The sequence below is a fragment of the Tamandua tetradactyla genome, chromosome 12, assembly GCF_023851605.1.
Source record: "Tamandua tetradactyla isolate mTamTet1 chromosome 12, mTamTet1.pri, whole genome shotgun sequence".
In the NCBI taxonomy this organism is placed as follows: Eukaryota; Metazoa; Chordata; class Mammalia; order Pilosa; family Myrmecophagidae; genus Tamandua; species Tamandua tetradactyla.
Window position 1 is genome coordinate 62599397 of NC_135338.1, and position 27069 is coordinate 62626465.

Here is a 27069-nt window from a genome sequence, read left to right on the forward strand (position 1 = left end):
AATGCAGCCAGAGGGGAGGATAAAGACACATTATGTGGGGAGGAACAAAATATGGATCACAGCCAACTTCCCATCAGAAACAATGCATGCCAGAAGATATTTAAGGTACTGAAAGAAAAAGAATCTGTCAACTTAGAACTATTTATCCAGCAAAAGGTATCTTCGAAAAATGAAGATGAAATAAAGGTTTTTTTCAGACATACAAAAGCTAAAGATATCCATCACCACCAGACCATCACTGCAGGAAATTATAAGTTCTTTGAGCAGAAGGAAAATTATACCAGACAAAAATTGAGATGCACACAAAGGAATGAAGAGCACCAGAAATGACAAACATCTTCATTATTTTAAAAAATCACTTTAAAACATAATTGGTCATTTCAAACAAACATGATAACAATGTATTGTGGGTTTAAAAATAAATAAAATGTAAAAGCATGCCAACAACCACATAAAAGCCAAGTAGGGAGAAGTGGGAGTACATGCTTTTAAGATTGCTGTACTATGTACATGCAAAGTAGAAAGAAGACTGTCATAAGTTTAAGATGTCTATTATAAGCCCTAAAGCAAACTCGATAAAAGTAGAAATGAGGTAGAGCAAATGAGACAACAGGAGACATAAACTGAAATAATTGAAAAATTCCTCAATTTTTAGAGAACAAAGAACTGGTAGGACAAATAGAAAGCAAAGAGCAAGATGGTAGATTTAAACTCAACTCTATCAATAGTAGCATTAAATGTAAATGATAAAAATACTTCAAGTAAAAGTCAGGGATTGTCAGATTGGATAATAAAGCAAGAACCAACTATATGTTGCCTAAAATAAACATATTTTATTAAAAATAGATAAATAGAATTAGGAGTTCTGGGAAGATGGTGGAATAGGACAGATTGAGTTCAACCCTCCTCCAAAGAACAGCTAGAGTAGGGACAGGAAGGCAACAGAGTGAGTGATTCCAGGGTGTAGTAACCTGGGAGAGTCTTCTACACTATATAGGGAGGCCCTAGTTACAAAAACTGAGGAACTGAGAAGCAGAGAACCAGAGACTGTCCAGCTGGTGCAAACTGTAACGCTGAAGCCCAGAGCCCTTGGTAGTGCATAAATGAGGAGATGGAGACCAGGAAGTATGTTGTCATGTTCCTTGAATGCACTACCCTCACCAAGGCAGCCCTATGACCCGCGATTCACCCCATACCCTAAGCACCTGAAACCCTGTCTCCTGCCTCCTCTCCCTGTGCTCCAAGAGCCCCCGCCCTGCCAACTGCTCACGCACATACCTGCCCCACAACCCCACCCCACATGTGTGCATGCCTGCACCAGCCCTCAACCCACCTCTCCTACAAAAGTGCAGTCTCAGCCCACCCCTCCCAAGCCCTACCTCCCAGTCCCTGCCCCCTACAGGCAGTTGACAGCACATAAAGGTTGTGGGCGCTAACCTCCAAACCCAGGCTACACCTGCCCCCAGTCCACACAGTCATGTAACCCCACCCCACCCACCCTGAGCTCTGCACACATATATATCAGTTTATAGCCCTCCTAGATCTGCATATGCACAGGGATTCCAGTCGCATGCCCCAGCTCTGGGCAAGCACTGACCTGTGAGCCGGTCATCAGTCCCTAACCCACACAGGTACAACACTGACCTGTTGCCATGAGTTCTGCACAGGCACACAAAAGGCCCCACTTCCTAGACCACTGCACACCAGGGCCCTGTCCCCCTGACGTGTGTACCCACACAGCCACATCTTCCCCACCGTTGGGTGTCCATGCTTACAAACACCAGCATAGCATCCTCAACCTGCACTGTACCTGTACTGTACCACATCACTGCACTGTTGTGCCCTACCCCATGCCCTGCATCCTGTTCCACATTCATCCTACAAACACAAGGCTTTAGACTACTAAAGGAAATTAACTTCCAAAGTAAACCAATCAATTTATTTACATGCCATGAACACAGCAGAAGATCACTAAGCATATCATGATGCTGACAGATATGGCCCAGCCTAATGACCAAATTAAAAAAACAGAGGAGACACAGATGTTGGGCAAGTAATCAAAGATGTCCATATAATGCTACTAAATAAAATAAATAGGATGGCTAGTGACATAAAGGAGATCAAGAAGATACAAGAAGAGCATAAAGAGGAATTTGAAAGAATAAATAGAAAAATAGCAGACATCACAGAGATTAAGGATGTGTAGCCCCCACCCCCAAAAAAACAAACTAGAGACACACAGCAGCAGATTTGAAGAGGCAGAAGAAAGAATAAGTGAACTGGAGGACAGGGACCATTAATGACAAATATTCAAAATAGCAAATGGCAAAATAGATGGAAAAGATTGAGTTGGATCTCAGAAATGATGGACAAACCAGAGCACGCAAATGTAAGAATAACTGGTGTCCCAGAATGAGAGGAGAGGAGTAAAGGGCTAGGAAGATTAGTTGAGGATATAATGGCAGAAACCTTTACAACCCTTAAAAAAGACATAAATATGCAAATCAAAGAAGCTCAATGAACTCCAAATAGAATAAATCCAAATATGCCTTCCTCATGACACATACTAATTAATCCGTCAATTGTTAAAGAGAAGCTGAAAATCCTGAAAGCGGCAAGAGAAAAACAATCTACTCCATACAAGGGTAACCACATAAGACTGAATTCAGACAACAACTCAAATGGTATGATGGAGGTGAGAAGGCAGTGGTATGATGTATTTAAGATTCTGAAAGAGAAAGACTTCCAGCCAAGAATTCTGGACCCAAACTCACCTGGGACAGAACAGTCTCTTCAATAAATGGTGCCTAGAGAACTGGATATCCATATGCAAAAGAATGAAAGAAGACCCATATCTCACACCCTATACAAAAGTTAACTCAAAATGGATCAAAGATCTAAACATTAGGTCTAAGACCATAAAACAGTTAGAGGAAAATGTAGGGAGATATCTTATGAATCTTACAATTGGAGGCGGTTTTATGGACCTTAAACCTAAAGCAAGAGCACTGAAGAAGGAAATAAATAAATGGGAACTCCTCAAAATTAAACACTTTTGTGCATCAAAGAACTTCATCAAGAAAGTAGAAAGACAGCCTACACAATGGGAGACAATATTTGGAAATGACATATCAGATAAAGGTCTAGTATCCAGAATTTATAATGAGATTGTTCAACTCAACAACAAAAAGACAGCCAACCCAATTACAAAATGGGAAAAAGACTTGAACAGACACCTCTCAGAAGAGGAAATACAAATGGCCAAAAGGCACATGAAGAGATGCTCAATGTCCCTGGCCATTAGAGAAATACAAATCAAAACCACAATGAGATACCATCTCACACCCACCAGAATGGCCATTATCAACAAAACAGAAAATGACAAGTGCTGGAGAGGATGCGGAGAAAGAGGCACACTTATCCACTGTTGGTGGGAATGTCAAATGGTGCAACCACTGTGGAAGGCAGTTTGGCAGTTCCTCAAAAAGCTGAATATAGAATTGCCATATGACCCAGCAATACCATTGCTGGGAATCTACTCAAAGGAATTAAGGGCAAAAACTCAAATGGACATTTGCACACCAATGTTTATAGCAGCGTTATTTACAATTGCAAAGAGATGGAAACAGCCAAAATGTCCATCAACAGACGAGTGGCTAAACAAACTGTGGTATATACATACGATGGAATATTATGCAGCTTTAAGACAGGATAAACTTATGAAGCATGTAATAACATGGATGGACCTAGAGAACATTATGCTGAGTGAGTCCAGCCAAAAACTAAAAGACTGTATGGTCCCAATGATGTGAATCGACATTCGAGAATAAACTTGGAATATGTCATTGGTAACAGAGTCCAGCAGGAGTTAGAAACAGGGTAAGATAATGGGTAATTGGAGCTGAAGGGATACAGACTGTGCAACAGGACTAGATACAAAAACTCAAAAATGGACAGCACAATAATACCTAATTGTAAAGTAATCATGTTAAAACCCTGAATGAAGCTGCATCTGAGCTATAGGTTTTTGTTTTGTTTACTATTATTACTTTTATTTTTTTCTCTATATTAACATTCTATATCTTTTTCGGTTGTGTTGCTAGTTCTTCTAAACCGATGCAAATGTACTAAGAAACGATGATCATGCATCTATGTGATGATGTTAAGAATTACTGATTGCATATGTAGAATGGTATGATTTCTAAATGTTGGGTTAATTTCTTTTTTTCCATTAATTAATAAAAAAAACTGCTAAATTGAGAATATAATTTTGGAGGCAAGGCTAAAACAGGGAAACCAATTAGGGGCCATTAGGGAAATCTAGGCAAGAGATGATGGCGGCTTGGTGTATTACCAGCAAGGGAGAATGAGTCTGGATATTTTTTAGAGAGAAAGCCAGAAGGATTTCCTGCTAGATAGGATATGCAGTGGGAGAGGAAAAAAAAAAAAAATTCTGTACCCAGCCAAATTGTCCTTCAAGGATAAGGTGAGGGAGAGGGTAGGCCATGGTGGTTCAGCAGGCAGAGTTTTCGCCTGCCATGCCAGACACCAGGTTCATTTCCCAGACCCTGCCCATGTCAAAAAAAAAAAAAAAAAAATCCAAAGGATAAGATGGTGGATTCAAGAAACGCCTTTTCAGTAATAACTTGAATGTTAACAGACTAAACTTACCAATTAGAAGATACAGATTGGCGGAATGGATTAAAATATATAAACCAGCTATATGCTGCTTATGAGAGACTAATCTTAGACACAAAGACACAAATAGATTGAAGTGAAAGGATGGAAAAAGATATTCCACACAAGCTGTAACCAAAAGAAAGTAGAAGTAGCTATACTAATATTAGAAAAAATAAACTTTAAATATAAAGACATCATAAGAGACAAAGAAGGATAATATATATTAATAAAAGGGACAATTCACCAAGAAGATAAAACAATCAAAAATGTTTATGCTCCCAATCAAGGAGCTCCATGCTACATGAGACAGACACTGGCAAAACTGAAGGGAGTGACAGATGTTTCAACAATAATAGTAGGATAGTTTAATAAGCCACCCTCCTCTATAGATAGAACAACCAGACAGAAGATTAACAAGGAAATAGAGAAGTTAAACAATTTTATAAATGAATTAAACCTAACAGACATAGATAGGTCATTACAATAGAAAACCCCACGATATGCATTCTTCTCTAGTGCTCACGGAACATTCTCCAGGATAGATCATATGCTGGGGCACAAAATAGGTCTTTATAAATTTAAAAACACTGAAAATTATTCAAAGCACTTTCTCTGATCACAATGGAAGGAAGCTGGATATCAATAACCATGAAAGAATGAAAAGTTTCACAAATATATGGAGATTAAATAACACGCTTTTAAAGAACCAGTGGGTCAAAGAAGAAATTGCTAGAGAAATCAGTAGCTAACTGAAGACAAATGAAAATGAGAATACAACATATCAGAACTTATGGGATGTGGCAAAGGCTATGATGAGAGGTAAATTTATTGCCCTAAATGTCTATATTTAAAAACAAGAAAAGGGTGCATGGGTAGTCGAGTGACTACCCACCTTTAGAATGCCCACCTTTCATGCAGGAGACCTGGGTTCAATTCTTGGACCCTGCACTCCATTAAAATAGCAAGAAAAAGAATCAAGTATTTAGGAATTAACTTAACTAGAAACGTAAAGGACTTTTACACAGAAAACTATATAACATTGCTAAAAGAATTCAAAGAAGATCTAAATAGGTAGAAAAAAATTCCTTGCTCATGGATAGGAAGGTTAAATATAGTTAAGATGTCAATTCTACCCAAATTGATCTACAGATTCAATGCAGTACCAATTAAAATTCCAACAACCTACTTTGAAGACTTGGAAAAGCTAATTGCCAAATTGGGTGTAAAGTTTATGAAGTTACCCCCTATTACTAAGTCTTGAAGATGTTTCCCTACATTTTCTTTTAGAAGCTTTATGGTGCTAGTTCTTATACTTAGGTGTTCAATCCACTTTGAGTTAATTTTTGTATAAGATGTAAGGTAAGAGTCCTCTTCCATTCTTTTGGCTATTGATAGGCAGTTCTTCCTTGCCCATTTATTGAAAAGACTATTTTGTCTCAGTTCAGTGGATTTGGGGGCCTTGTCAAAAATCAGTTGACTATAGACTTGGTGGTCTATTTCTGCACTCTTGATTCAATTACATTGGTCAATACTTCTATCTTTGGGCCAATACCATGCTGTTTTGACCACTGTGGCTTTATAATAAGTTTTAAAGTCAGGAAGTGTTAATCCTCCCACTTTGTTCCTCTTTTTTTAGGATGCTTTTAGCTATTTGGGGTCTCCTTCCCTTCCAGAAGGGAAATGCAGATCAAGACTACAAGGAGATACCACCTCACACCTATTAGAATGGCTGCTATTAAACAAATAGAAAACTATAAATGTTGGAGAGGATGTGGAGAAATTGGGACACTTATGCCCTGCTGGTAGGAATGTATAATGGTACAGCCTATATGGAAGACAGTTTGGTGGTTCCTTAGGAAACTGAATATCAAATTGCCCTATTACCCAGCAATAGAACTATGTGGTATATACCCAGAAAAACTGAAAACAGTGACACAAACAGACATTTGCAACCGATGTTCATAGCAGCCTTGTTCACAATCACCAAAAGATGGAAACAACCCAAATGCCCATCAACAGATGAGTGGATTAACAAAATGTGGTATATACGTATGATGGAATATTATGCAGCACTAAGACAAAATGATGTCCAGAAGCACAGGACAAGATGGATGAGTCTTGAGTGAAGTAAGCCAGACACAAAAGGATACTTACTGTATGATTGCACTTTTATGACCATGATAAAAGTAAAATCAGAGACTTATAATACAGAATATAGGGGTCTTAGAAATACATAGAACCCAGCTAATGAGGTTCAACTCAAATGTAAGGGAATAAATAGAAGTGACGGTGGTTCTCTACTGGGTCTATAAGTAATTTATTGCCATATTGAAGCTGAACAAGACTGAATAAGGTATAGACCTATGTGTCCCACTGATTAATGCTAGAAATATAAATAAGTTCTTGTAAGAACTACTTCAAGGGTATGATTCATGTATAAAGCATGTTTAAGTTCAAGGTACAGGGGGAAAACTACTCTTGCATGCTATGGGCTATGTTTAAGAGGAAAACATCAGCAGTACCACAGCAACAGCAGAGATAAATCGGGGGGGTGGGGTGGGGAGAGGGGACAAGAGTTAAGGGGAGGTTTAGATTTCCTATATGGTGAAGGTGTGTTTATTGATTATCTTTCTCTTGGAACAATGAAATTATCTAAAATTTAGAGTGCTGATGAACTGTAGACTTTGGGCATTCTACATGATGCCTAATGAATGCAGGTGGCTGAAGGATGTGCTAACTGAGAAGTAGATTGGCAAATGATGGTGTGTTCATATGATTGAATATTGTGCTACTACAAAAAGGAACAAAGTTGTGAGGCACACAGCAACGTGAATGAACATGTAGGACATTTGGTGAAGCAAAATAAGTCAGAAATGAAAAAACAACTATTGTATGGTTTCTTTTAGATAATGCTTTTAAGAAAAGAGGAGCCTAGATTGTAAGTTCTTATAGCAGACACATATAGTCTGGAGTGGTAATTATTATTTCTGGATTTTGAGAGGCTGTTTTATATATCTATAACCTGGTATTTAGAGGTAAGAATGAGGCCAGTAAGATTGGGAGTAAGGTAATTCAGAACACAGGAGTAAGGAAGATATGATCTATATTTTAGAACCACACCTACTCTTTGAGACCAAAAGAAGAAAGTTCTATTTTATCTGGAAACAAAATTTTGTGTAGCACATAATCTAACTCAACTTTTCTGGATATCTCATTTGAACAAATGAAACACAGAGAGCCCAGAATAGAAATGAGAGCCTTTAATCCTGTATAGTTTAATGTAATGCCTGGATATATCCTAGAATATAGTAAGCAGATAATCAAACAGTATTAGCAAAGTCCCTTGAGGGCTGGGAGAAAAATTATGGAACTATTAAACTTTACAACTGGGGAAACCCCTGATACTGTGTCAAACATTAGGGGCACCCAAATCAATAGGCCATGCCCTTGATCTTGAGGCTTACTCTTGTGAAGCTTATGTAGATATCAGAGAAGCTTAGCCTATCTATAGGTATGCCTAAGAGTTACTTCTGGAGGATCTCTTTTGTTGCTCAGATATGGCCTCACTCTAAGCTCAATTCTGAAAGTGAAATCATTGCCCTCCCCTCTACATGGGACAGAACATCCATGGGTGAAAGTCTCCCTGGTGGTATGGGAGATGATTCTCAGGGATGAGTTCAACCCTGACACCATGGGATCAACAATTTCATCCTGATCAAAAGGGGGAAAAGAAGTGTAACAAAGAAAAGATCAGTGACTGAGAGAGTTCAAATAGAGTCGAGAGGCTACACTGGAGGTCACTCTTACACAAGCTGCAGTTAGACATTGCTGTCTAGCATAACTTGCCAAACCCCAACCAAAACCATTCCAGCCAATCCTAAAGAACACTTAGGATGATATATAAGATTCTACAAAAGTTCCATGCACTAGGGTAACTTTCCAGAAACCTACAACCTCCAGATGGGCCCCTGGACCAGATAAGTCCTGAAACTTAGAGGGCCTAGCATCTCCAGATCATCAGCAAGTTCCATCTCCTTACCCCATATTATTGACAGCCCCTTCCAACATGAAAAAGTTAGGATGGGCATAGCCCAAATACCCCTAAAGAATGGGATGGCAAGATCAAAGGTGATGGTGAAGTTATATAGAGAAGGTAGGGTTTAACCAATGAGTATGAGTGCTGAATCTTTATATTGATATTTCTTTTAGTCTCCAGTATCTTAGAACAGCTAGAAGTAAAAACCTAAAATTGTGGAATTATAATCCATACCAAACTCTGAAGTCTGTTCTACAACTAATTGTTGTGCTGTGCTTTGAAATTTATTGTTTTGTATATTTGTTATTTTTCACAAACAAGAAAAAAAAAGTTGACTGTGATGATAAAAAAGATATTTATTTCTTCTAGCTACCTATGTTCAGGAAGAGCTAGAAGGAAAAATATGAGAGGATGGTATAGTAGCCTATGACAAACTTGAGATCTGCCCTGTGACTACTTCTCAAAGAGTGTTTTGAAAACTATTACTTTTTTCTTTCTTTGATTTGTATATATGTTATATGATACAGTAAAAAAAAGTTAAAGAAAAAATAGAAGTGTCCCCTACCTCATAACTCATTAAAAAGTCAACTCAAATTGGATGAAAAACTTAAAGATAAAAGCCAGAACTATCAATCTCTTGTTTGATTTGCTAAAGCTGTTGAAATGCAGTATTCCAGAAATGAATTGGCTTTTACCGTGGGAATTTATTAACTTACAATACACAGCTCTAAGACCATGAAAACATCCCAATTAAGGCATCAACAGGGAGATACCTGGACTTTGAAGACAGGCTGTTGGCCTTCGGGACACCTCTGTCACATGGGAAGAAACATGGTGACATCTGCTGGTACTTCTCTCCTGGGTTTCATTGCTTCCAGCTTCTGGCTTTTGTGACCTCCTCTCTTCTCTGAGGTTTTTCTCTATGAGCTTCTCTTGGTTTCATCTCTCTTTTATCCTCCAATAAAGGAGTCCAAAGAAAGGATTAAGACCCACCTTGAATGGTGTGGGTCACATCTCAGTTGAAATAATCGAACTGTAAAGTCTCACCTACAACAGATCTGCACCCATAGGAATGGATTAAAAGAACATGGCCTTTTCTGAGATTCATGGCAGCTTCAATCAAACTGAGGGATCTTAAGTTATAAAATGATATCTTAGACCTCATATCCACAGCACCAGCAACAAAAGAACAAATAGATAAATGGGACTTTATCAAAATCGAAACCTTTTGCATCTCAAAGGTCTTTATCATAAAAGTAAAATGACAACCTACACAATGGGAGAAAATATTTGAAAACCACATTTCTGAGAATGGATTAATACCCAGTAAGTATATAAAGAAATCCTTCAACTTAATAACAAAAAGACAAACAACCCAATTTAAAAATGGGCAGAAGATTTCAATAGACATCTTTTCAAAGAAGATATACAAATGGCAAAATAGCACATGTTAAGATGCTCAACATCATTAGCCATTAGAGAGATGCAAATCAGAATCACAATGAGATACCATTGCACACTCATTAGAATGGCTGCTATTAAACAAAAAATAATAAGTGTTGGACAGAATGTGGAGTAATAGGACACTCACTCATTAATGGTGGGGATGTAAAATGTTGTAGCCACTGGAGAAGATAGTTTGGCAGTTCCTCAAAAAGCTAAGTATAGAATTACCATGTGACCTTGCAATCCCACTTCTAGGTTTATACCCCCAAAAGAATTGAAATCAGGGGCTCAAACAGAGTACATCAATGTTCATAGTGGCATTATTCACAATTGCCAAGAAATGGAAACAACCCAAGTGTCCATCAACCAATGAATGGATAAACAAAATGTGGTCTGTCCATACGATGGTATGTTATTTAGCCATGAAAAGGAATGAAGTTCTGATACATGTGACATCGTGTTGAAGACATCATATTGACTGATATAAGCCAGACACAAAAAGGACAAATACTTTGTGATCTCACTTATATGAAAGAATTAGAATCAGCAAACTCATAGAGTCAGAATCTAGAACATAGGTTAACAGGGGATGGAGTAGAGATGGGGAATTGGAAGTTAAGGTTTAAAATGCCAGGATTCCTATTTGGAATAGTGGAAAGGTTTTGGTAACAGATGAGAGTGATGGTAGCACAACACTGCGAATGCAATTACACCACTGAATATATATCTGAATTGAGTAAAAGGGAAAATGTTAAATTGTCTATATGGCAACAGAATAAATTTTTTTAAAAAATGCATGGATCTATACTACACAGTGAACCCTAAGTTAAACCATGGACCACAGCTGATAGTACAATTACAGAAATGCACAATCATCACTTGTCATGAATGTTCCACATCAAAGCAAGGTGTTAATAACAGGGTGGTATATAAGAATCTCGTATTTTATGCATGATTGTTCTGTAAACCCACAATTTCTCTAATAAAGAGAAAAAATGCAAAGGGAAATGGAAGCGTCATGCTGAAGTGCTCTCCAGTGTGCCTAGTGGAGAAAACGTGAATGTTAGATATGCTCTGTTCAGGTATGAGTGACAGTGCTGGTGACCATGAGTTCAATGTTAATGAGGCAACAATATATATTAAATAAGAAGCACACATAAAACACGATTATGTATTCATCAGTTGATGAAAACGTTGTGTCCAGAGGCTTGCGGGAACCTAACCTCGTTTTCCCCCTGGAAGCCCTAGCTCAGTATTTGCTAACTCAGTGCTAGCTCTGACTTTAGAGAGGCAAACTCTGTGCCAGGTTCTGGGGTTATGAATGGGCACAACTAAGACAAGGCCCTAACTGTCTAGTGGGGCAGACAGGTGCATAATACTGCAGGACAGCAGTGGCAGGCACAGAGGAAGGTCCCGTGACGCAGGGTGTGAGGGACACTCAGAGGTTGGGTCGTATCTCAGCCAAACCTAATTAGAAAATAAAATCTTAAATCAATGACCTTACCTTCCAATTTAAAAATGAGAAAAGAAGAGCAATTAATTTCAAAAGTAATCTCAGCGCACAGGAATTAAGATAATAAAGAGCCCATGATATAATAAGAAAAGATAGAGAAAATCAAGAAGCCAAAAAGCTGTTTTTTTAATCAAATTGGTAAACTTCTAGCCAGAAAGATTAAAAAAATTAAGAGAAGAAATAAATGACCAACATCTTAAGTAAGAGAGGGAATACCTATAGGCAATAAAATAATGAGAGAACACTATGAACAAGTATTGAAAAATGCAATAATTCACATGAAATGGATAAATCCCTTGAGGAATACAAACTACTAGAGCCCACTCAGGAAGAAATAGATAATCTGAATTGCTAAACCCTATGTCTATTTAAGAAATTGAATTTGCAGTTGAAGACCTTTTCCCAAAGAAAATTCAGTCCCACATGGCTTAACCAGAGAATTCCACCAAACATTTAAGAAAGAAATAAAATCAATTCTATACAAATTCTATCAAAAAATTGAAGAGGGAGGGAACATTTTCCAATTCATTTTATAAGGACTAAATGATCCTGATACCAAAACCAGAAAACAATATTAGAAGAAAACCACAGAGTGATATGCCCCATGAACATAGATGCAAATATTTTTAACAAAATTTAAGCATATTGAATCTGACAATATAAAAAAATAACATGTCAACACCAAGTTATTGAAGAAATACAAGGTTGGCTTAATATTTGAAAAATAATCTTTTTTATTATATGCTGTATGGTGAGGTCACATTTCATTATTTTTCCGTGTGAAAAATGGAAAAATTTCCATTATTGCAGCACCATTTGTTGAACTTTTTGTTTGTTTGTCTGTTTTGATATATTTTTGAAAAGTAGAAAAGAAACTGTCATGTTTACAGGTGGTATTATCTACATAGGAAATTATAAGGAAAATATAAAAAATCCACTAGAATGAATACATGGGTTTGACAAGTTTGTAAGATACAAGGTCAATAAAGATCTGATGCCTTTCTCTGTAGAAGCAACAAAACCAGAAATTGAAGTTTTAAAAAATATACAATTATGTAAAAAATATAGAATACTTAGGGTTAAATTTAACAAAATATATGCAAATAACACTGAAAATAATAAAACAGTGCTGAGAAAAGTAAAGAAGACCTACATAAATGGAGAGATACACTATGTTCCTGGATTAGAAGACTCAATATTGTTAAGATGTCAATTCTCTCCCACATTGATGTACAGATTCAATGCAATCCTAATCAAAATCTCAGTAAGTTTATAGAATTTGATGAGCAAATTTTTAAGAAAAGCAATAGGCAAAAAAAACACCTTTCAAAAAATAAGAACAAAGTTGGAGGACTTAGGCTACTTGGCTTCAAGATTCATTACAAAGCTACAGTAATCAGGAGAGGGTGGTATTGCCATAAATAAAGACAAATAGATCAATAGAACATAATACAGGGGCCAGAAATAGGCCCATTCATACATGCTCAATTGATTTTTCAAGGCAAATCAATGAGTAAAGGATAATCTTTCTATAAATGATGCTGGAAATACTGGATAAACATATACAAAATAAACATATGAATGTTGACACTTGGCACCTTGTAAAATATTAATGTAAATGGATCCTAGCCCTAAATCTAAGAGCTAAAACTATAAAATATCTAAAAGAAATTATAAGAGAAAATCTCAGTGATCTTGGGTTTGGCAAAGATTTCTTAAATAACCATTAAGAGCATGAAATATAAAAGAAAACTATATCCAAATAAGAACACTGTTCACTCTTGAAAATACACTGTTATAAAATTGAAAATCCACACTACAGATTGAGAAAGAATATCTGGAAGGCATATATCCAACAATGAACTTGTATTTAGAATGAATAAAGGACTCTTATAATTCAATAATAAGACAAATGGCCCAGTAAAAATGAGCAAAAGATTTGATTGCACACTTTTCCAAAGAAGTTATATAGAAAGCAAATAAGAATATGGAAAGATCACCAATGTCATTATTTATTAGGGAAATGCAAATTAAAACCACCATGAGGTACCACTATACACCCACTAGAACAGCTCAATTAAAAATACTGACATGCCAGAGGCTGACAGGGACATGTTGTAAATGGATTTATAATGACAGAAAGTATATCTGTGGTTAGCTGAAGATGGGGAGGTGGAAGGGGGCTTTACAAAGGGGCTCAGGAACAGATCTGGGGTGATGGCTACATCCATCATTTGATCATGGGGTGGTTTTATGGACATATGTTAGAAGTCCACAAATTGTGTACTTTAAATATATACACTTTCAACCAATTATACCTCAATAAAGCAGTAAGAAACAACTTAATTACATGTATTCCCCTATTAACTGGGTGATACTGTGCCCATTTTGCTGATTAAGAAATAGTGTCCAAGCAGGAGACAGGCTGCTCCTAGAGCCAGCTTGGCATATTTGTGATTCTTAGAAGACCCAGGCTTTGCTTATCCTACGGGTGGCTAAAAAAGGGGTTGAATAATTCAAACTATTCCTTCCCCCAGGTGCCCCTTTTTGCCCACTTTTACAGATATGAGGAAACTCAGATCAAAGGTCAACTGCTCCTGGACGTCTTCCTTGGACCCTGAGGCTGGTTTCCAGACACCCCATGTGCCCTCTGACTCCACTTGTCACCGGCCTGGTCCAGAACTCCTCACCTGCAGGTCATTGCCAGTACACAGGTATACTTGAACTTGTAGCCTCACTTAACAGTATGACACCTGTCAGGAACAGGACTTCCTTCTGGAAGGTACAGAAACAGGTGAGTCTGTAGGTCCAGGGACCAGGGATTAAAATCTATGACTCGGAAAATGCAGAAAAACCCAGCGTTTCCCAAAGATCCCAGCTGCTCCCACCTTCTGCAGCTCAAAAGCACACTTGTCTCCAAGTGGCTAGTTCAGTGGCTGACCCTAGTCAAGGAAAAGTTCTCCTGGGCACAGCGGGGTGGCCAACCTGGGCCTCTGCCTCAGAGGCAACCTTCTCAGATTGCCCATGGTCATCTTTGGGCTTCCCAGGCCTCATCAGGACTGGTTGCAAAAAAGGTGAGGCCAGACTTGCCCTCATGCTAAGGAAGTACAGGAAAGAGGCATGGCAGGAAGGTGTGACTGTAATAACCATGTGTTTGTTCTCTGAGATGCTAAAGAAAAGATGAAAGTCCATATCAATGGCTTCAAGTTTTTAACCAGAAATGATATGACTCATACATATCCCATCACTTTGGATGGGATCACACAGTGGGTTCCAGGAAGGCTGAGTGTAGCTTTGTCTGGCCTTGCCCTCAAGAACCACTATTCATTCCTAAATGAGCCTTTCTTTCTCTCCTTCACATTCCCATTAGACCCCCAGAGCAGAAAGACTAAAGGAACAACCCTGGGAATCCAGCTCATACTACCTGCCAGTGGCCTCACCCTTCCCAGTGTTAGACCCTCAGGCTTGGCAGGTTCCAGAATGCATGTATATTTGGAATCAGTGCTTTGCTTTTGTAGGCAGTTGTTTCACAAGTGCCAACAAGCATCTTAGATTGATAAACCTGAAAAGGAACTGGGGACCCTCTAGCTTACCCCAAATTTATCCATCCAACAGAAAAATGTGCATTGGTCCATTGCTAGGCCCTGCTTTATGCAGAGAAGATAACAGAGGAGAGGGCAGCACAGAACTGCCTTCAAGGAGCTCCCAGAAGGTGGAGAGAGAAGTGTCATGATGGAGATGGTCAGAGGGGTTAGGGAAGACAGAGAAGGGGAGGGAGGGGTGGAGTCAGGAAAGGCTTCCAAAGGAGGGGAGCTAAGCTAAGCTCCCTTGCACCCAACCCCCAAGCCAAAACACATACCAATCAAGAGGCAACTAACCCTGAGCTGAAACCAAATTCAGTAGGTAGCTAAAAGGCAATAAAAGGAGTGAGACGAGCCCTGAAGATAAACCTCAGTGGCAGCGCCTCTCAGGACACTAATCCAGAACCACAGCAGGCAGTTGCATCTGGATTATCCAGGATGCTTGAAGATGGTGTCCTGGCTACTCATCAAAGCAGCCCCAGCCCCATTTAGAGGAAATGCCTTCCCAGTTTGGGCCATCAGGATTCACACAAACCAAAGGGAAGCAGACAGGGGCTTATAAAGATGTCCAAGCACAGAGGAGGTACCCCCATGCATGAGAGTGTAGAAACAACAAAGGGACTTAGACCCTAAGGACTCTATACACTAAGCTATCTATATATGTAAAGACAAAAGGATGACTCCTAAAGAGAAGCAAGCAAGAACCTACAAGAGGAACTACCAGGCAGATCTGAAAATATGACAAAACGAACCTCTAGAAATGAAAAATAAAATTTTGAAATAATTAAATGAATGAATCAAGGTCCACTGTCCAAAATGTGACTATTTCTCACCTCTCCTTTCCCTTCAAATACCCTGCACCTCCCCTCCTATCTCCCTCTTGGTTGCTATTCCACCTCCTACTTCACTGAGACATGGCAGCAATCAGAAGAGAGCTTCCACACACTTCTATCCTCAACCATCCTAGGTGCTAGCATCAGTACACACACTACTCAGTCTCCACTCCTATGACTAGTGAAGGGGTTTCCAACTGAGGACATTCTCACCTGTGATCCAGAACCATCTCCCCTCATACCACCAGGACACTGGCCCAGCCTTTCTCTCCTCTTCTTCCCACACTATCTACTTTATCTCTACTGAACATTTCCACTACTGCACAATCTTTTCTTTTATTTTTTTCTTATGCCTTCACCCTAGAGCTAAATGCATTCAACTCTCAGAGCCAATTCTTTTCGTACATCCCTTCATTGGCTGAGGTTCTTCCTAGGAGTCTTGATCTTGGTGTAGTAGTTTAGTTAGGTATAAAACAATTTTGTGGGGTATGTAATAGACATTGTTTCTCTATCTTCTACCTGGGGAGAAAATGAAAGCCAGACTGATGCTTTTACCCTTATAGGTTACCTTCCTTGATTCTCCTTTTATATTTGAAATTTAATCACTTAGTGTTAATTGTTGTTTGCATTTTCCTTTCAAAAATGCCCGTTTAATGTATAGATTGAAGTTATATTTTATTTCCAGAAATATTTTTTACATTTTTAAATTGTGAAATATAACATATTTACAAAAAAAGCAATAAATTTCCAAGTATGTTTTAGCAAGTAATTACAGAACAGAATTTTCGTTTTTCCTTCTAGATGCTCCAAGACCAGAAATATTTTTAATATTATAATTTTAAGGATTCTAGTTCTTTCATGATCTCAGTTCTACTCTTTAAATTCACCAGGCATATATATTTGGGATCACTTTGACAGTCTCCCAATTCTCTGATCTTTTTAAATGCCTCATTTACTTCCAGTTTTTTTTTTGTTCACTTTATCATCAGTCCTGTCTTCCAAGTGCCTTGCTATGTTGTCAGCAGAGTCAATCCTTCTTTGTGCTGCTTCTAATATGCCCTTTATTTCCACTAATGATTCCATTCTTCTCTTCAACTTTTTCCTGGGTTCTGCAAATTCATGTACCGTTTCCTTCTCTCTTGCCATATCTTCCCTGAGGTCCCTCTCTGATTCCTTGCTGTATAGAGGAAATACCTCATTTTTAAAAATGCATGGCAATATCTTCATCTTAAATTTCACCTGCTACATGATAATTTCTTTTGATAAGCTTTCTTTGCCACTTTGTTTCTGATTCCTAGCCTTTTTTCTTATAATGTCTTCTTTACAATATGATTCATTTTAAAATAAATTATTATTTCTCATCTTGGCATGAGGTGAGTTCTTCCCATATCATCTATTTTTAGGAAGTTGGCATGGAAGGTTCCAGGTTAGCAGGAATTCCCCCTTGAGCTTGGAGGACATCTTGACCCCACATAGCCTCTCTCTTCCACCCTGCTTCCTGTCAGACGAATAATTCCACATGGTAGGTCTGTGTGCTTCTTTGTTCAGCCTCCGCTCCTCTGCTTTGCCTTGGTACCAAGTTGGGTCCAAGGCAACACCTGTTTATCCGATAGGCAACCTGTCAAACTGGATTGCAATATCACATAGTTTGGTTAAAGAGCTCTTGAGCAAATTTTTAAAAATATCCAAGTACCACTCTTTGCATCTATTTATAATAATGGTTACCATCCACTGAACTCTTCCTGGCTATCTACAGCCATTACATGAGTCTTCTCCATGGTTAGAACTGCCCAGGTCTTTAAAGTTAGAACATCAGCATGAATCCTGAGCATTTCCACATTTAATTATACTTATTTCAGATAAGCTCATTATATTACACCGAGGAAAAAGATAATTTCACGCCACTCTACTCAATGCATCTCCACCCTCATCTGCTCACATCTTTTATTCAAGTAGAGTATTTTTCTTTCTGCTTGTGCTATACTTGGCACAAGGAGAGAGTAAAAGGAAATTAAATCCATGTGCTATCTCTTAGAACTTATCATCTAGTTGGAATTAAAACTGGGGTCCAAGAAGTCTGACTCCCATCTGAGTTTGGCCACTGACCTGTTTTACTTCTCTGGACCTCAGTTTCCTCATGTGGATGTTGGAGAACTAGGATTAAATTATCCCAAAGGTTCTCCCCATTGCTACCTTTCTATAGTTTCCAATTTTTGACTACTAAATGTCCTGAGGACAGTTTTAAGAAAAGGAAGGAGAGAGAGATTGAAAACATGCACATGCATCATCCATTTTCAAAGAAACCCAAGGGACCCCAGCTCGATGACCGTGCTGACCCCTAAACCAGGTGTTCCCTGGGCCTTGTTTCTGTAGCATCTGGACTCCCAGATAAATGGCCTTTCCCTACTTCAGTCCCTAAGGCCTTTCCAATCCTCGGCGCTGAGCTGCTGGGTCTTTTGGGGAGCTTTGGCTATGACCTGCGATATGAAGCAAGAGTTAGGGAGTCCCATTCACCATCTTTTCTGTCTGTTCTACTTAAGATTCACTTCCATTTATAGTGGTTACTCATGTATCCTTCAGCTGACGGCCTGCCTGGATTCGAATACTTCAGGCAGCTTGGATGCATTCCACCCTCACCGGCCACAAGCTCAGATGAGAAGCTCAATGTCATGGGAAAACACCATGACCATTGGTGGATGAGTTCATCCTTCTTTCTGCTTTGGGTGCCTGGACCCAGCTGTGAGGATCAGGTGGCCTTCAGATCTGTGCACCAATGTCTCTAACCTTGGGACAATGTACCCTGGCTCCCCTGCATCTTGCTTTCTTTGTCTATTCTTGCTTTAATGTGTGCATGTATTGTGTAATGCAATCTCAACCCTCACGGGACTGAGGAGAAGTACAAGTCAATCAGTAGCACACACAGAGCGGCGAAGGCATTTCATGGGGTAGGAAGATAGGATATAGTATCAAAACCACCCATTATAAGTCAGCGACAAGTAGCTGATGTTCATCAAACATTAAGTAAAGTCAACATTAAGTAAAACATTAAGGAGACCATGAATATGACATGATCGTTGAACTGTTTTTTAGTTTTTCATGAGCAATGGGGACCAAACTGTACATAGCCCAGGCAACCCTGAAGCTTAAGTGCTCCACCCAGGCAGGAAGCTGCAAAGCTGCAGGAGCAATTTAAGGTTTGGAGAGTCAGAAAGCTGGGTGCAAATTCCAGGTTCTATGATCTGGTAGGGGGTGTCTTTACCCCTGAACCTTATCTATGTCCTGCAGTTAGTAACACTATCTCAGAGTGGTTGGCAGCACCCATGGGATTACCCATGGAAGCACTGAGCAAGGTCCTTGGGATTCACAGAGAGCTGTGAATACTATTGGGCATGATGTTCCACTTTCTGAGCCCCACAGAAGCTGGAAGATAGCAGCTGCCACTGTTTCAGTTTGCTAAAGCTGCCAAAATACGATATGGCAGAAATGGGCTAGCTTTTACAAAGAGGATTTATTAAGTTACAAGCTACATTTCTAAGGCTGTGAAAATGTCTAAATTAAGGCACCCAAAAGAGGATACCTTTTCAGAAGAAAGGCAGCATCCGGATTTCTCTGTCACATGGGAAGGCACATGATGACTTCTGCTGGTCCTTGCTCCCCGTTTTCATTGCTTTCAGCTCCTGGTTCCAGTGGCTTTCTCTCTAAGCATCCTTGGGCCCTCACTTAGCTTCTCCAGAGCAAACTCTGAATTTCATCTCTTAGCTTAGCATCTCCAAATGTCTCTGTCTTTGATTCATTTCTCTGCTCTCTGTGTCTGTTCTTTGTGTGTGTGTGTGTCTGTTCTTTTAAGGACTCGAGTAAACTAATTAAGACCACCTTGCATGGGTGGGGTCACATCTCCATGGAAACAACCTAATAAAAAAATCCCACCCACAATAAGTCTGCCCCACAAGACTGGATTAGAATTAAAGAACATGGCTTTTCTGGGGTACACAACAGTTTCAAACCAGTACAGCCACTAGCCTTTTACTTTCCCTTGATACAGGATATCAGATGTGTCCAATTTAACCCAGCAACTCTATCCCAGGTTTCTTGATAGCAGGGATCTTTTGATGCATCTGTGTCCAAATGTCCTGGTCACATTTAAAACCATTATTCTTTCACCAAGTGATGTTGACAGAACTTCCCAGTGAGCTAAGTTCTGTCATATATTTTTTGCAAGGGAGGAACAGGAAGGTAGAGACATTCAGGTGGCAGAAATGCCAGAGCACAGGGAAAATGAAGCTGAGCTCACATCCAGAAAAGGGAGCAAAAGCTGCCTCATAAAGAGCCTGGGACAATGAAAGGAGGAGACTGGACTTCTCTTGGCAGCAGAGCCATTGAGGCTCTCTGTTCTAAAGAGTGTAGGATGGGGGCTGAGTGGAGGAAGAGTTCTTAAGCATTATGTATGAACAGATGAGTGCAGAGAGGGTGGAGGCAGAAGGGCTCCTTAGGAGGCTGCTGGCACGTTCCAGGTGAAAGAGCCGTGGAAGGGGATGGTGATGAACAGTACTGGGAATAGGCTTGGTACAGCACAGCTGCCATTCAGAGGTGGTGGGCGAGGAGGGGTCTGCAATGAGTGATGAGGGTGCTGGATGGCTGGGAAGGTAATTGCAACACGTATGCCATAGAGGGATCCAGGAAAAGACTCAGAGCTTTCCCAGAGAGGAGGAAACAAAAGACCAGTGGGTGTACTGAAAGTTTGCTGAGCACTCAACGTGGCCCCACTGCGGGGCACTTCTGGGGCCACTCGGGGAGTCCCCGGCAGGCAGGAGTGTTGGTGCAGGAAGAGAGACCCAGATCAGCCCCACTTGTCATCTTGCCAGAGGACTTTTCTTGTCTGATGTGACACCAGAGTCTAAAACCCAACTTTCAATATTGAGCAATAACTTTTTCTCTTCCCAGGACATGGAAACCTATCCAAGAAAAAGCCCAGCTTTCCATCCCCCTCTCTCCAACATTTGGAGTGCTCTGCGGCTGGCTGCAGCTGTATCACTCACAACAGATTTTACAAGGCTGTCCTTCTGCCAGGGTCCTTTTAGAAGTAAAAATATCTGGAACAGTCCTGCTCTCTCCAAACCATGAAAACATCTCGCCTGGTCTCGCACTTTGACAGACTGTTGTGGCACCCCATTTCCCAGACACTTCTTCAGGAAACAAGTCCGTGCAAACTTGATTGGCAGTTCTGAGGGTCCATTCTGCACATGCTGAAATTCAGGGAACAAACCCTAAATGGGGCATACTGCTGGCAAAGAAGGCTAATCATGCCCAAAAAAGAGAAAGAAAACCTTCACTCTTAGTGGCCCCCTGTTGCAGCACGTGATGCCTGGTTATCCCACTCTGGACACTACTCTCCATCCTGTTAGGAGCTGGGACTCAGGTCAGCCTCAAAACATTCTAAGACTTTTTAGTTACTGATGCCTTTGAGAGGTCATTCAAGGCTAAGGCCAGAAGGATTAAAAGATGATTCCTTCCTGAGGCCCTAAGTTGTACAGGACCAAAGAAGCCATAAAACAAAGATTTATTCAGCTTCGTCTGGACAGCCCAATGGCACAGCCCTGTAAGAACTAGAGAAAAAGAAACATCTGGCCAGAAAAATGCACTTGTTTACAAAAAAAAAAAAGTTTTAGGAGTCTTCTTTAGCTTCACCAAGTTCTTGGGCTAAAATTAGGCAGAAAATTAAAAACAATATAAAATTTCAAGAGTGTAGGGGGAAAGACAGGCAAGGGAAGGAACATCTCGTTTCTTCCTGGTCCAGCTGCCTCTGGCCATGGTCCTCTTGAACACCCAGAGAGATGCTCGCCCTGGTAGGCACCCTCCCTTGGGAACTGCCCAGCTGTGTTCCTCCAGCAGAAGGTGCTGGGTGCTGCCTCGCCCCATGACAAACCGTGGGGTAGGGAGGGCTATTTGTACATGGCAGGGAGCTGGCCGCGTGCTGCCGACCCTGATGATAAAACTCCTCTCTGCAGGGCTCAGTGCAAACTGCCCCATGCTCTTGGAACTGGGACAGCAATAGCCCCGACGGCATGGTGGATGCCTTTTCAGAGGCATGGGCAATGGCTGGGCTGTGCAGAAGGCAGTGAGGTCCTCGGCCTGGGTTGGGGAACATGACTTCTCTTCCCAGTCCTGCCATTGACTCACTAAGGACTCCCAGGCAAGTACTCTTTGTTCAAGTGACCCTCTGTCCCCACCCCATCAATATTCGTGGAGTGGGTGGGAATGACAGGCCTCAGAGTATGGGTTTCTGTCTCCCTGGGCTCAGGTTGGGAGGTGCTCTGAACTTCCTGGCTCAAAACTGTTGGGAGCACGGTAATTACTAAATCTCACCGCAGAGGCGGGTTAAAGTCAGAAGCTGCTCCAATACCCAGTGGGTGGGCCCAGGTGCTGGTGGGGCAGCCCTGGCTGGCAGCACAGCGGTGGGGACAGCAGACACTCACAGCCCCTGCACCTTGACTGCCAGCAACCCAGACTCACGGTCATGGAACCAGACATGTACAAAGTCACACCATCGTCAAGACAGTAAAGGCTGGATAAATAACGCATGGTCATACCCCCAAAGCAGATAGAGCTCACCGGCCTGTCACTGTGACCGTAACGAGACTCGCAGGGGGCGCTTATGACAGTGCAGGCAAGGAAAGCTCTTGATGAATAATTTATTAATTAGCCTTGTACCAGGAAGTCCAACCACATATGGGGCTGCCCCAAAGCATTTTTCAAGGGGGCCTAGAAATCTTTGATGCATTTTGAGAAATCAGCACCTAAGGGTTCTGCATGCCACCTGAAGGATGCTGTTCCTTGAAACCAGGTACCACCGATGCCAAGCTGAGATAACCATTAACTGAGCCATGACCTTTGACCAGCTGCTGAAGGCCTCCATGGCTGCTCTCCTCCTCTGTGAAATTAGAAGGCTGGGCTGACCTCCAATCTCTCCAGCTCCTGCCTTCCCTCCAGGCCAGGTCTGAGGTGGTCTTTCTCCAATGCTTTCTCGGCAGCCCTCCTGCAGAGGACCTGGCCCCAGGACCTAGGGCAGAGAAGGTGGGCAATGCTGAATGCATGAATGCTTCTTTTGTATCCATCATATCATTTTTTCTTCTTAAAACTCAATGGCTCTTCGTTGCCCTAAGGTCAAGGACATGCACATACTCAACTCCATCTGCCATGGCCCCTCATCCCTTCCCACCCAAATACCCCTCCTCTAGGGTAGCCTTTGCTGACCTCCCTGGAAGATCTATCCCTACCCTTTCCCATGAGGGTCTGTACCCAGCTCTGCCAGCCCCTGGACAGGACCCAACCCCTTCCCCAGCATTCTGCTTGGTATAGCAGGCGACTGGATTCAGCGAAGAAGCTCTGTAGGCAGAATGAATAAACAAAAGTTTCCTTCCTCAGCCGATGTGCTTCCTTGCTGAGGTGCAGCCCAGGGCTGGGCCATCTTATCATGGTTCAAGGGCCAAGGCAGCCAAGGACGCCTTTGAAATTGCTTTCTTCGTGAGTTTGAAGACTGTTCTCTGGCTAGCTCCAGGCCATTTCCATCTCACCACTGAGTTGCTCCTCTAAGATGCAAAGGCCAGGGACAGTACTATGTGGGGTCTGCAGTGGGCCCAGTGTGCCCTTGTCCTCTGAACTGCTGGAGTTTCAAAGTCAGGCTCGGCAGCCTTGTTGGCTGGGCCCCTGTGTTCCAAAGTTCATTTCTAATAATACAATGTTTTGGAAAATTGCAGAAAACCAATCAGTCCAGCTCCTAACCCAGGCTCCAGTGGACTTGGCCTGACCCTCCCGATTCAGGCAAGTGGGGCGAAGGGATGGCCTCATCAGACTTTCTCACTCGTCTGTATTTCCCCACGTCCTTTCCAAATGCCTTTGCCATGCCACAATAGGAGTGCTGGAAGGCAGAGATAGCCATAAATCATCTGCCCCTTGGCCACCATGAAAACGCTAAAAAAGCTCAGAAGAGGTGTGGTTGGAGCTGGCTAGGGCACAGTCAACAGGGAGCCTTGGCAGCCCCTGGGCACTTCCCACTCTAGTTCACAGGGGGTGCTGCTGGCAGCAGCAGCTCACCCTGGTCTGACCCCCAGGGGCCCCCGCTTTCAGCATCCCACACGCCACACTGACTCTCAGGATTTCACAACACCAACATGATGTCAGCAGAGAACACCATGTACAGGCAGAGTCCAGCCCCTTGGGCCCACAGAATACAAGGAGGCGAGGAGGAAGGAGCCTGGGTGCTGCCTTCCAGAAGATCTCATTTCCATCCATGCTCCATCGTGGCCTGCTGACTGTCTTACCTTGGACAAATGGGGTTGCTTCCCCATGCCCCAGCTGCTTCTTCAGTAACAGGGGATAAACGCCTTGGGGTTTGGCCCAGCAGCTATACCCCAGAGCTCTCAGTGTACCCCAGAGCTCTCAGTGTACCCCAGAGCTCTCAGTGTACCCCAAAGCTCCTCAGGCTCTTAAGGTTTTCGGGGTTGGAATTTCTGCTTGAATCCCACTTAGGATAAGCTGCCTGGAGGACAGGGCTGTTAGACTCTCTCCTTTCATGTCTGGCCAGGAATATTGCCTCTCAGTGCTGCATCAGGCACCTAAACCATCTTGGGAGAGCCCGGGGCTCAGCTGTCCCAGAATGGCTCTGGCCATGGCCAAGAGAAGCTATGCCAGGAGAAATGGTAAAAATGGAATAAACAAGGAGACTTTCTGCACAAACAGCCCTGGAGCTCAAAACAGAGTATGAAGGAGCTCTGTCTGTGCTCCTGGAGAGTCTCTGCTTCCTGGGGGTCCAAAGCAAAGCACCACAAACTGCTAATTAAAACACAGGCATCTGCTTTTTCATGGTTCTGGAATGTAGAAGTGCAAAACCAGCATGTTGGCAGCATTAGGTCCTTCCGTAGGCTCTGACCATGAGCCTGCTCCATACTCTTAGCAGCTGGTGGCTGCTGACAAACACTGGCATTCCTTGGCTTGTGGCTGCATCACTCCCATCTCCATCTCTGTCTTTCAAGGCTGACTTTCTGGGTGTCTCTGTACAAATTTCCTCATCCTCCAAGGACACTGTCATTGGATGCAGGGCCCCTCTACTGCAGTAAGACTCATTTTAAGACTCAAATAATGTCCCAATCACAAGGACAGAGGGATCAGGGCTTGAGCATGTATTTTGCATAGGGGGTTTAGGGCTCTATTCAAACCATCCTATGGAGTCTGCAGCTGTTGGGAAGGATGAAGCTACCTTACGCTGCTCCTGCCATGCATCCTTCTCACAGAGCCTCACACAATTTTATGTCTTAGGGAACCAGCAGAACAGAGTTCGTGCCTGCCAGGGCCAAGGGCCCTGACCCCAGTCCAGCAAACAGGGACATCTGCAAGTCTCACTGCCACCACCCCCCACCCCACTATGGTAACTGAGGATGGTGAGAGAGACTGAGGCTTCTTGAGTCCCAACACCCCAGGGCTGCCTGGTACAGAGCCACATCACTGAGTGGCAAAGAAGTAACTTCCTCATTGTGCCAAGCAGGGAGTGGAGGTGAGAGTCCAGCCTGGTAAACCCAGGAAGGTGAGCTACACCCCTAACTATATATAAAAATAGGACACGGCTCATATAATTTAATACACAATGCATATAAACTGCAGAAATCCTTTAAGCATGTTTAAAATTTGGAAAATAACAAAAACTATAAGGAGTAAACATGGCGGGGAGGGACCATGAGAGTGAGCCAGGCTCCTCTTTTAGGGTGGGGGTTTGGGGGGCAGGGTCAACAGATGAGGTTAAACAGCCAACACCTAGGTTAAGTATTCTAGGTAGAGCTATGTGGGTGACTCACCAGGAGAATGTAAAGCAGAAGGGAAGTGCAGCTGAGGTTGGGGGAGGGAGGGAATGGGAGACATCAGTTTTCCTTTCCCATACCTCCCCACTATATTTGATCATTATTTAATCATGTATATACGATGCTTTTAGAATAATGTAAAACAGCTGCGAGTCAATCATGCATGAAACTAGCAAAACCTTTTTCAAATAAAGACCTAAAATCCTTGGGCATGGGAGTGAGGGGTGGGAATTCATCACTTCCAGGCATTCCATGTCATCTCACTGTGTGAGGAACACACTCACCCACGGTGGTTTCTCACTTGAACTGGGCTCTCTACCGGATTTTCCAAACTCTGGTGCAGTCAGAACGTGGTTGGTTTATCATCCTGGGCTTGGTGCCACTGATGCCTTCACTCTCTGCCTTCCCTGCCCCCACCATCCCCCTGCTTGGCCAACTCTTCCACCTCCACCAACACACAGCTTTAGCTTTGCTGGAGGGAGAGGAGAAGCCAAGAATAAGCAAGCAAGGTCTGGCCCCCGCCCGCAAGGAGTTCACACTCTAGCAGGGAAGAAGAGAGGAATTAAAGGCTAGAATTCCTGGGGGTCAGTCAAGCTGAACACGATCATAAACACACTTCTATGGGCACACAAAGTAACTCCTGCCACAGGGACCTCGAGAACTTAATGGAGATGCCGCCTTTGAACCCAGCTGGAAAGCACATGTTGTGGAGAGGGGCAGAGGGGGAAGAAAGGGTTCTGGGAGCAGACTCAAAAAGACCCTGGCTCCTTGGATGTTCTGAAGATTCCATTGTCCAGTCTCCCCCCTCTGTCTCCCAGCCCCTGGTCTCCCCCTTCCCCAACATGTTCTCAGGCATGGCAGACATTTAATAAATATCCACTGCCCAGCTGAGGGCGGAAGCCCTGCCATATTTTTCAGTTGACTGAATATTTAATATCCCCGTTGGAAGGTAAGGTGTCGTCATCCTGTGGCAGCGTCACAGACCCCTTAGGGCCAGGGAGCCAAGTGTGAACCCCAATGCCAGGCTCTGCATGGACAGGTTTCTCAAATGCTGCTTCTGGACATCAGTTTTCAACTCTTCAATACAAACATCTGAGCTCAGATACCATGTGAGGCATGAACACGGCTGGGA

At 42.0% G+C, this 27069-nt stretch overlaps 1 long non-coding RNA gene across 2 annotated transcripts in view; it reads right to left on the bottom strand.

Annotated features, from left to right (window-relative positions):
- LOC143652218 (uncharacterized) overlaps positions 1–27069 on the bottom strand; it is a 270851-nt gene that overhangs the window by 103222 nt on the left and 140560 nt on the right. Inside the window, exon 3 of one of the 2 annotated variants that reach the window (XR_013160506.1) lies at positions 22601–23146. The exons of the other annotated variant lie outside the window; for it this stretch is intronic. This is a non-coding gene — a long non-coding RNA (uncharacterized LOC143652218). Of the gene's footprint in view, positions 1–22600; positions 23147–27069 lie in introns of those variants that run through there. 2 annotated transcript variants of the gene reach the window in all.